Raw genomic sequence first — 12,218 nt, forward strand, 5'->3', positions numbered from 1 at the left:
TTGCTCAGAGAAGAGCCATGCAGGGGTACAACCATCTTCTTGGAGGTGGGTCTTCTCCTCTTCTGCCGGACAATGAACTGCTGTGGCGTTTTGACCTGGGCTGGAGTGTAGTCCTCTTGATCCTAGAAAAGAGGCCGCTCAGGATGCAGATGAGACTTTGACTGCTCTGGGACCGACGCATCTCCTCACGTGATCGAGACCTTCACAAAGCCAAAGTGGAACCGCCGTGAAAACGATGGACAACCGGTCACAGGACCCAGGCAGAGACGCAGAAAGAGGCTCACCAAAGACTGGCCAACATGCAAAAAATCGCATTTTGGCAAACAGAGCACATTCGTCCAAAGACACACACGCACACGGGCGTATGCACACAAACACACACACACACACACACAGACCGACAGAGAGAAGGAAAGAAACACACAGAGGGCGAGAGACAGAGAGAGAAGAGAGAATGGGAGACACACACACACACACACACACACACACACACAGTCCTACAGCGGTGGCACAGAAACACACACTCCCAGGCAAACCCTGAGGCTAATAGTGGAAAATATGTATCTAAGAATACACTTGGAACAGAAATGTGAAAAACCAAAAGTAAGAGATATTATGAAGGATCAAATATAAAATGACCCAGTGCTAAAGAGGCAACAAAGAAAATTGTAGAAGTAAATGACAACAGGCATTGTGCCTTAATGAGTTTGTGCTACTACATAGAAAATACACTAGGCTGGGTAATTTCTGAAGAACAGAAATGTATTTCTTACAGTTCCATAGGCTAGAAGTCCAAGATCAAGGTGCCAGCAGGATTGGTGTCTGGTGAGGGTCTGGTCTCTGCATCCAAGATGGTACCTTGTGCACTGTGTCTTCAGGAGGAGATGCACTGTGTCCTCACATGGCAGAAGGTGGAAGGGCAAAACAGGAGAAGCCCACTCCCTCCAGTCCTTGTATAAGGATCCTAAACTCATTCATGAACACTCTCCCTTCATGACTGAATCACTACCTTAAAGCCCTACTTCCTAATCCTATGACATTGATGATTAATTTTAGGGGGACAAACTCAGAGCATAACATCCTATATTCAATTTCTTAAAAATTATTTTGTTGTTTTGCTTTTGTGTTTTTCAAATGGCTTAAAGTGCACAAAATTGGATTAATCAATCCTTGGTTCATAGCATACCTTGGCTCCTATTTCATCCTTTTCTGTGCCTGGGCCTCTGTGTAAATGTATTTGAATAATATGGTAATCACTTGTGAACTTACAACACAACCAAAGAACCAGGGTTCTGACCCTAACGTCTGCTCCTCCTCTGTCCTTTTTCCTGATTTTCACCCTTCAGCCCGAGGGTAACTACTACCCTGAATTTATGTTTAGGATTCTCTTCCTTTAAAAAAAAATTGTTTATTTCATACATATGATTACCTTAAATGATATATTATTTAGTTTTTAAGGGTATAATTTATTTACCCATTATCCTATTAATTTACCCATTCTGCTATTAATGAAAATCTGGCTTGTTTCCATATATTCGCTATTATGAATGGCATTACATGAGCATTTTTTTTTTTTACTACCTCTGGTACATATGGGCAAGAGTTTCTCCAGGGCCTATGGTAGAGGAATTACTTTACCATAACATATGAGAATGCTCAAATTTATAAGATAATCCAAATTGCTTTCCAAAGTGGTTGTTCTAATTTAAACTCTCACCTCCTGTATTAGTTCGAGATGATCTTGTTGATCCACAGTCTCTCCATATTTGGTGATATGGTTTGGCTGTGTCCACACCCAAATCTCAGCTTGAATTCTATCTCCCAGAATTCCCACATGTTATGGGAGGGACCCAGGGTGAGGTAACTGAATCACGGAGGCCAGTCTTTCCTGTGCTATTCTCATGATAGTGAATAAGTCTCATGAGATCTGATGGGTTTATCAGGAGTTTCTGCTTTAGCTTCTTCCTCATTTTCTCTTGCTTCTGCCATATAAGAAGTGCCTTTTACCTCCTGCCATGACTCTGAGGCCTCCCCCACCATTTGGGACTGTAAATCCAATTACAGTTCTTTTTCTTTACACCTCTTTTTCTTCTCAGACTTGAGTATGTCTTTATCAGCAGGGTGAAAACAGACTAATACAGTAAGTTGATACCAGTGGAGTGAGGTGCTCCTTAAAAAAATACCCAAAAATGTGCAAGCGACTTTGAAACTTGGTAACAGGCAGAGGTTGGAACAGCTTGGAGGGCTCAGTAGAACACTGGGAAATGTGGGAAAATTTGGAACCTCCTAGAGACTTGCTGAATGACTTTGACAAAAATGCTGATAGTGTTTTGAACAATAAGGTCCAGGCCGTGGTGGTCTCAGATGGAGATGAGGAACTTGTTGCGAACTGGAGCAAAGGTAACTCTCGTTATGTTTTAGCAAAGAGAATGGCAGCATTTTGCCTCTGTCCTAGAGATTTGTGGAACTTTGAACTTGAGAGTGATAATTTAGGGTATCTGCTGGATGAAATTTCTAAGCAATAAAGCATTCAAGAGGTGACTTGGGTGATGTTAAAGGCCTTCGGTTTTATAAAGGAAGTAGAGCATACAGATTTGGAAAATTTGCAGCCTGACAATGTGATAGAGAAGAAAATCCCATTTTCTGAGGATAAATTCAAGGTGTCTGCAGAAATTTGCATAAGTAACAAGAAGCTGAATGTTAATCCCAAAAACAATGGGGAAAATGTCTACAGGACATGTCATAGGTCATCACAGCAGCCCCTCCCATCACAAGCCCGGGGCCTAGGAGGATAAAACGGATTTCTGGGCTGGGCAAGGTTCACTGTGCTGTGTGTAGCCTAGGGCCTTGTTTCTCTGCGTTTCAGCCCCTCCAGCCATGGCTGAAAGGGGCCAACATAGAACTCAGGCCATGGCCTTGAGAGTGCAAACACCAAGCCTTGGCAGCTTCCACGTTGTGTTCAGCTTGCACATGCATAGAAGTCAAGAATTGAGGTTTGGAAACCTCCACCTAGATTTCAGAGGATATTTGAAAACATCTGGATATCCAAGCAGAAGTTTGCTGCAGGGGTGGTGCTCTGATGGAGAACATCTGCTAGGGCTGTGCAGAAGAGAAATGTGGGGTCAGAGCCCCTCTACAGAGTCCCTACTGGGGCACTTCCTAGTAGAGCTGTGAGGAGAGGGCCACTCTCCTCCAGACCCCAGAATGGTAGATTCACTGACAGCTTGCACCATGAGCCTGGAAAAGCTACGGACACTCAACATCAGCCCATGAAAACAGCCACGAGGTGGGCTATACCCTGCAAAGCCACAGGGGCAGAACTACCCAAGGCTGTGGGAGCCCACCTTTTGCATCAGCATGACCATGATGTGAAACATGGAGTCAAAGGAGATTATTTTGGAGCTTTAAAATTTGATTACCTTGCTGGATTTTGGACTTGCATGGGGCCTGTAACCCCTTTGTTTTGACCAATTATTCCCATTTGGAACAGCTGTATTGGCTCGATTATGTGTACCCCGATTGTATCTAGGAAGTAACTAGCTTGATTTGGATTTTACAGGGTCATAGGCAGAAGAGACTTGCCTTGTCTCAGATGAGACTTTGGACAGGGGACATTTGGGTTAATGCTGAAATGAGTTAAGACTTTGGGGGACTGTTGGGAAGGCATGATTGGTTTTGAAGTGTGAGGACATGAGATTTGGAGGGGCCAGGAGCAGAATAATATGGTTTGTCTATGTCCCTACCCACATCTCAACTTGAATTGTATTGCTCAGGATTCCCATGTGTTCGGGGAGGGAATCAGGGGGAGGTAGTTGAATCTTTGGGGCCGGTCTTTACCATGCTATTCTTGTGATAGTGAATAAATTTCACAAGATCTGATACGTTAGTGGTTTCATCTTTTGCTTCTGCCTCCTTTTCATATTCTCTTGCCACTGCCAAGTAAGAATTGCTGTTCATCCACCGCCATAACTCTGAGGCCTCCTCAGCTATGTGGAACTCTTAATCCATTTAAGCCTCTTTTTCTTCCTTGTCTCGGGTATGTCTTTATCAGCAGTGTGAATATGGACTAAAACATTTGGTACTGTCAAACTTCTTAATATCTGTGGAGAGAATAGGTGTGTAGTATCTTGTGCATTTCCCTGATTACTTATGAGGTTGAGAAAATTTTTATGTTTTGCAGGCTTTCTCTTTTGTGAAATCCCTATTAATGTCTTTTCCCAATTTTCTGTTGGGTTGCTATTTTTAAAATTAATTCATAGGAGCTCCTTATGCTTAGTTGATATATTAATCTTTCATAGGATTTAGGTACTGCAAATATCTTCACTAATTTATAGTTTATCTTTTGACTTTTTTACTTTTATTTTTTAATTTCTATTTTTTGTTTTTGAGACAGAGTCTGGCTCTGTCATTCAGGCTAGAGTGCAGTGGCTCACTGCAACCTCCACCTCCTGGGTTGAGACGATTCTCATGCCTCAGCTTCCCAAGTAGCTTGGACTACAGGTGTCTGCCACTAATGCCCAGCTAATTTCTTGTATTTTTAGTAGAGATGGGGTTTCACCATGTTGGCCAGCCTGGTCTCAAACTCCTGACCTCAGGTGATGTACTGTTGGGATTACAGGCTTGAGACACAGTGCCCAGCCTATCTTTCCACTTTTTGATGTAAAAAGTTCTTAATTTTGTGATAGTCAAAATGTCTAATCTTTTTAAATGGTTAAATGGCTTTTTGTGGCTCATTCACTTACATTTTCTACTAAAAGTTTTAAAGTTTTGTTTCTGACATGTAAGTCTTTGTCCATCTAGAATTTAATGTTTGTATATAGAGTGAGGCAGGAATATAATTTCATTTTGTTTCTTGTATCAATAACCATTATTTTTCTATTCTATTTATTGAAAAGGCCTTTCTTTCCTTGCTGATCTGCCATGTCACCTACATCACATATCGAAGATTAAATTTGTGGAGATTTGCTTGGGAGCTCTCTATTCTGTTTCATTAGTCAGTTTATCAGTGAGGACCACACTGTCTTAATTGCTGTAGCTTTATAAAAGTCCTGATATTTGGCAGGACAAATCTTTCCTCTTCTTCAATGTCTTTGATATTCTTGGACCTTCCATTTTCCATATATATATATATATACATATATATATATATATATATTTAGAGAGAGAGAGAGAGAGAGAGGTCTCACTTTGTTGCCCAGGCTTGAGGACAGTGGTGCAATCACAGCTCATTTCACACTTGAACTCCTGGACCCAAGAGCTCCTCCTACCTCAGCCTCCCAAGTAACTGGGACTCTAAGGCATGCACCACCACATCCAGCTAATTTTTTAGAAAAATATTATTTTTTGCAATGATGGAGATCTTGCTATGCTGCCCAGGCTGGTCTCAAACTTTTGGCCTCAAGCAATCCTCCCCCCTCAGGCTCCCAAAGTGCTGGGATCACAAGAGTGAGCCACCACACCTAGCTTCATTTTCCATATTTTAAGACCATTTTTAAAAAGCTGCTCAAGACTGCTTTTTTCTCTTGGTGTTACTTGCAATCCCCTTACTTAGCCTTGGAAATACTGTTACTGAAGAAAATCTAAAGAGTCAAAAAATAAAACATTCTTTCTTTTCTTCCAAGTGCAAAAGAGCAGACAGCCTCCTGTATCATAAAGCTAGTTTTGATAAATCGGTGAACTGAGAGCATACACAGTATTATTAGTTCTGTTCTAATTTCTGCTTCACTGTGGAGTGTCTTCACAGAGTCTTAAAAGATTATTGCTATGAAATATTCTTATACATGTAACCCATAACCTCTACAATTCTGCAGTTGTACTTGGCTGTCTTATCCAATACTCAATTGTTTTGCTTCCTAATATTTAAATTGGCATCTCTAAGTTCCAAAAGGCATAAATACTAGTATAGATTTTTAGTTAAGCCAGAAGAAAGTAGACTTTATTTACTAACATATCTTATATGTAAAAGTTTAATAAATCTCCCTGCTTCTTTTCTTTTGCATCATAACAGCCACTGAAAATAATCTTTCTATAGCAGTTTGGGGTAAATGGAAAATGACTTTTGTGGCCAGAGGTGAATGGCCCAGGGGCTCCTGCACTCCAGGTCCCACTGAGCTTGCCACACAGCTGAAGGCATCGGTATTTCCACACACCTATAGTGCATGCTGTCCCAGAACACAGATCTGATGCTCTCCTTTATTCAAATGGGGAGTTGAGAGTACTGTCGTTGTAATTAAATTAATAAATACATATTTATACACCGTTAAAATCTGGTTGGATTTGTGTCCCTTCACAAAACAAATTGCTTAAATGAAACCACAGAGTTAATATAATTGAGTTCATTTGCTTCTACGAGATGCTCTTTTAAATGGAATTAGAATCTAATATGAAATGTCAATTAAAAGTTTAAATATTCAACTCAATTACATTTAGATTTTTGTTTTGTTTTGTTTTGAGATGGAGTTTAGCTCTTGTCACCCAGGCTGGAGTGCAATGGCACAATCTCAGCTCACTGCAAGCACCTTCTCCTTGGTTCAAGCAATTCTCCTGCCTCAGCCTCCAGAGTAGCTGGGATTACAAGTGCCTGCCACCACGTCTGGCTAAGTTTTGTATTTTCAGTAGAGATGGGGTTTCACCATGTTGGTCAAGGTGGTCTCGAACTCCTGACCTCAGGGGATCCACCCATCTCGGCCTCCCAAAGTGCTGGGATTATAGGCATGAGCCACCACACTCGGCCTTTTTAGATTACTTTACTTTATTTTAGTTACTTATTTTTATGATTTTATTGTTATAAAAAAGCTAATTTTAAAAAATCAATCAATATAACAAAGAACATAGAAGATGATCAACAAACATTCCCACCTCTGTTATCTAGAAATAAGTGTCATGAATCCAAAAGCTGACTCATGGCGAATCCCTTCACACCAGTTCACAGTACGAAGTAACTCCTTGCTTGTAGAAAACATCATTATTATCATTATTATTTTTGAGATGGAATTTGACTCTTGTAGCCCAGGCTGGAGTGCGATGGTGTGATCTCAGCTCACTGCAACCTCTGCCTCCCATGTTCAAAGGATTCTCCTGCCTCAGCTTCCCAAGCAGCTGGGATTACCGGCACACACCACGATGGCCTGCTAATTTTTTGTGTTTTTGTAGAGACGTGGATTCACCATGTTGGCCAGGCTGGTCTCGAACTCCTGACCTCAGGTGATCCACTTGCCTCAACCTTCCAAAGTGTTGGGATTACAGGCAGGAGCCACCACACCCAGACTAGAAAACATTATTCAACAGCAAACAGTAGCAGTATACTTGGGGGTTTTAGGATTGATTATTTTCAAAACTCTAGAAAAGCTCAATGCATTGCTTTAGGCTATAATCTTAGGGCAGAGTCTCATCTGTTAATGGGGGGATGGTCTAAGGGTCCTTCCAGCTCTCAGATTAATGGTTTCCCATGTTGAACTGCTCCCTGTCACCCACCCATCCTCGGTTTTGTTTGTTTGTTTTTACAGAGACGAGGTCTCACTATATTGCCCAGGCTGGTCTTGAACTCCTGGCCTTAAGCGATCCTCCTGCCTTGGCCTCCCAAAGTGCTGGAGTTACAGATGTGAGCCTCTGTGCTCAGCCCATCCTTGTCTGTTCAAGTGCAGAGGTAAGTAGTAGATGCCAAGTTTACCTCCAGGTCAGAAGGGGCAGATGCCCCAGGGCAGAATCATAACCCTAACCAGGCCTCCCACTGCATGAAGACATTATTTTCTGAAGCTTAAACTTGGACAAAGGTCTGACCAGTAGCACTGTGTTCATGAATATCAGGTCAAAAATTTAATACTGGGACTACCCAGAAGAACCTGGTAGATGCAGGTGCAGTCCACAGTCCAATGGTCAGCCATGATAACAGGCCACCTGTACTTTCTCTTTATCTTGGAGTCCTTGATGTAAAAATTGATGACACTTTCTTCTGGTGTGACCTTTCTTCTTCATTTTCCATAAGTAGTTTCCTCCATCCCACCTCCCAACAGGCCACAGTCAATTCAGGATATTTTAACCATGAAAAGGAGTCTTCATAACACGAATTTAGAGGCCAGACAGGGTGGATCACACCTGTAATCCCAGCACTCTGTGAGGCTGAAGTGGGAGAATGGCTTGAGCTTAGGAGCTTGAGACCAGCCTGGGCAACATGGTGAAACCCTGTCTCTAACAAAAAATAAATAAATACATAAAAATAAGCCATGTATGGTGGTGCATGCTACTAGTCCCAGCTACGCAGGAGGCTGAGGTGGGAGTATTGTGGAGCCAAGGAGGTCAAGTATGGAGTGGGCCAAGATCATGCCACTGCAATCCAGCCTGGGTAATGGAGTGAGAATTTATATAAAGAAAAAAAAAGATTTAAAGGACAGGCTGACTTTCTTGTTACAAGCCAATGCACATTTGCTATTCCATAAATCCTAGGGCACCTCTTAAGAATTAATCCAGCATATAAACAGAACCAAAAACAATAACCATATGATTATTTCAATAGATGCAGAAAAGGCCTTTGAAAAAATTCAACAACTATTCATGCTAAAAACTCTCAATAAATTAGGTATTGAATGGACATATCTCAAAATAATAAGAGGTATCTATGACAAACCCACAGCCAATATCATACTGAATTGGCAAAAACTGGAAGCATTCCCTTTGAAAACTGGCACAAGACAGGGATGCCCTCTCTCACCACTCCTATTCAACATAGTGTTGGAAGTTCTGGCCAGGGCAATTAGGAAGGTGAAGGAAATAAAGGGTATTCAATTAGGAAAACAGGAAGTCAAATTGTCCCTGTTTGCAGATGACATGATTGTATATCTAGAAAACCCCATCGTCTCAGCCCAAAATCTCCTTAAGCTGATAAGCAACTTCAGCAAAGTCTCAGCATACAAAATCGATGTACAAAAATCACAAGCATTCTTATACACCAATAACAGACAAACAGAGAGCCAAATCATGAGTGAACTCGCATTCACAATTGCTTCAAAGAGAAGCAAATACCTAGGAATCCAAATTACAATGGATGTGAAGGCATTTGGTTCTTCAATGAGAGCTACAAACCACTGCTCAATGAAATAAAAGACGGTACAAACAAATGGAAGAACATTCCATGCTCATGGGTAGGAAGAATTAATATTGTGAAAAGGGCCATACTGCCCAAGGTAATTTACAGACTCAATGCCATCCCCATCAAGCTACCAATGACTTTCTTCACAGAATTGGAAAAAACAACTTTAAAGTTTATATGGAACCAAAAAAGAGCCCGCATCACCAAGTCAATCCTAAGCCAAAAGAACAAAGCTGGAGGCATCATGCTACCTGACTTCAAACTATACTACAAGGCTACAGTAACCAAAACAGCATGGTACTTGTACCAAAACAGATATAGATCAATGGAACAGAACAGAGACCTCAGAAATATCACTGCATATCTACAACTATCTGATCTTTGAGAAAAGCAAGCAGTGGGGAAAGGATTCCCTATTTAACAAATGGTGCTGGGAAAACTGGCTAGCCATATGTAGAAAGCTGAAACTGGATCCCTTCCTTACACCTTATACAAAAATTAATTCAAGATGGATTAAAGACTTAAACGTTAGACCTAAAACCATAAAAACTCTGGAAGAAAACCTAGGCTTTACAATTCAGGACATAGGCATGGGCAAGGACTTCATGTCTAAAACACCAAAAGCAATGGCAACAAAAGACAAAATTGACAAATGGGATCTAATTAAACTAAAGAGCTTCTGCACAGCAAAAGAAACTAGCATCAGAGTGAACAGGCAACCTACAAAATGGGAGAAAATTTTCGCAACCTACTCATCTGACTAAGGGCTAACATCCAGAATCTACAATGAACTCAAACACATTTACAAGAAAAAAAACAAACAACCCCATCAAAAAGTGGGCGAAGGATATGAACAGACACTTCTCAAAAGAAGACATTTATGCAGCCAAAAAACACATGAAAAAATGCTCATCATCACTGGCCATCAGAGAAATGCAAATCAAAACCACAATGAGATACCATCTCACACCAGTTAGAAGGGCGATCATTAAAAAGTCAGGAAACAACAGGTGCTGGAGAGGATGTGGAGGAATAGGAACACTTTTACACTATTGGTGGGACTGTAAACTTGTTCAACCATTGTGGAAGACAGTGTAGCCATTCCTCAAGGATCTAGAACTAGAAATACCATTTGACGCAGCCATCCCATTACTGAGTATATACCCAAAGGACTATAAATCATGCTGCTATAAAGACACATGCACACGTATGTTTATTGTGGCACTATTCACAATAGCAAAGACTTGGAACCAACCCAAATGTCCAACAATGATAGACTGGATTAAGAAAATGTGGCACATATACACCATGGAATACAATGCAGCCATAAAAAAAGATGAGTTCATGTCCTTTTTAGGGACATGGATGAAGTTGGAAATCATCATTCTCAGTAAACTATCGCAAGAACAAAAAACCAAACACCGCATATTCTCACTCATAGGTGGGAATTGAACAAAGAGAACACATGGACACAGGAAGGGGAACATCACACTCTGGGGACTGTTGTGGGGTGGGGGGAGGAGTGAGGGATAGCTTTAGGAGATATACCTAATGTTAAATGATGAGTTAATGGGTTCAGCACACCAGCATGGCACATGTATACATATGTAACTAACCTGCACATTGTGCACATATACCCTAAAACTTAAAGTATAATAATAATAAAATAAAAAAATAAAAGAAAGAATTATGCTATATCTACTCTACCCATGCTGTATAAATGGAACGACAACACTTCGATGATATCAGAGCTGTTTACGGCATGGGTTACTGAGTATTTTAATCCCACTTTTGAGACCTACAGCTCAGAAAAAAAGATTCATTTCAAATACTTCAGCTTTTTGACAACGTACCTGGTGACTAAAGAGCTCTAATGGAGATGTACCGGGAAACGCATGCTGGTTTCATGCCTGCCAACACAACATCTATTCTGTAGTCCATGGACTGAGGCATCATTTTGACTTTCAAGTCTTATTATTTGAGAAATATATTTTATAAGGCTGTTACTGCCATAGGTCATGATTCCTTTGATGGATCTGGGCAAAGTCAATTGGAAACCTTCTGTAAAGGATTCACTATGACAGATGCCACTAAGAACATTCAAGATTCACCAGAGGAGGTAAACATAGCAGCATTAATAGGAGTTTGGAAGAAGTTGATTCTGACCCTCATAGATGACTTTGAGGGGTTCAAGACCTTAGCAGAGGAAGCAACCACAGTTGTGGTGAAGATAGGAAGAGAACTAGAATTACAAGTGGAGCCTGAAGACGTGAGTGAATTGCTGCAATCTTTTTTTTTTTTTTTTTTTTGAGATGGAGTTTTGCTTTGTTGCCAAGGCTGGAGTGCAATGGCACGATCTCGGCTCACCACAACCTCCGCCTACTGGGTTCAAGTGATTCTCCTGCCTCAGCCTCCTGAGCTGCCATTATAGGCATGTGCTACCGCATCCGGCTAATTTTGTATTTTTAGTAGACACGATGTTTCACCACGTTGGTTAGGGTGGTCTCGAACTACCAAACGCAGATGATCCTTCCACCTCGGCCTCCCAAAGTGCCAGGATTACAGGCATGAACCACCGCGCCCGGCAAAATTGCTGCAATCTTAATGGAAATAAATGGAATTAGATGGAAAAAGTTTAGCCTGGGGCTCAGGATCGGCTCTCGCTTTACTACCACATTCCCGTGCAGGGCACCAAGGAATCAGAGAATTCTACACTCAACTTCGACCTCGTGGGTTATTATGACAGTATACTTATCAAAGTAGGAGAATAGAACATATTTAACTATTTGTTAGCTTCATTTATAACTCATAATTATTTAGACATACTGCAAATGTGGGCTGGAATTCATGTTCTGATTTTTTGTGGCCTTGAGCTAAGGAAAACGGACCCAGGGAAATGGGCTTTATATGCTTGGATGGCTTCATGGAATCCCCAACTTCTTTAGCTTCTGTGACAGCTCAAGATTGTTACTAAAATCCACTTTGTATTATCTTTAAAAACCAAGGGATATCATTTTTGCTTATATAATAATTATAAACTTAGTTGATAGAGGAGTGGCAGGGTTTGAGAGGATTGGTTCCAATTTTGATATAAATTCTACTGTGGGTAAAATGCTACCAAACTGCATAGCAT

The 12,218-nt window shown here is 41.0% G+C and overlaps 1 long non-coding RNA gene across 2 annotated transcripts in view; it reads left to right on the forward strand.

The window, feature by feature from the left end:
* Positions 1-12,218, forward strand: part of LOC117977252 (uncharacterized) — a 92,708-nt gene that overhangs the window by 5,856 nt on the left and 74,634 nt on the right. For both annotated transcript variants that reach the window (XR_010110978.1, XR_004668281.3), the window contains exon 2: positions 7,506-7,645. This is a non-coding gene — a long non-coding RNA (uncharacterized LOC117977252). The remainder of the gene's footprint in view (positions 1-7,505; positions 7,646-12,218) is intronic.

The sequence above is a fragment of the Pan paniscus genome, chromosome 21 (assembly GCF_029289425.2).
Source record: "Pan paniscus chromosome 21, NHGRI_mPanPan1-v2.0_pri, whole genome shotgun sequence".
NCBI classification, from domain to species: Eukaryota; Metazoa; Chordata; class Mammalia; order Primates; family Hominidae; genus Pan; species Pan paniscus.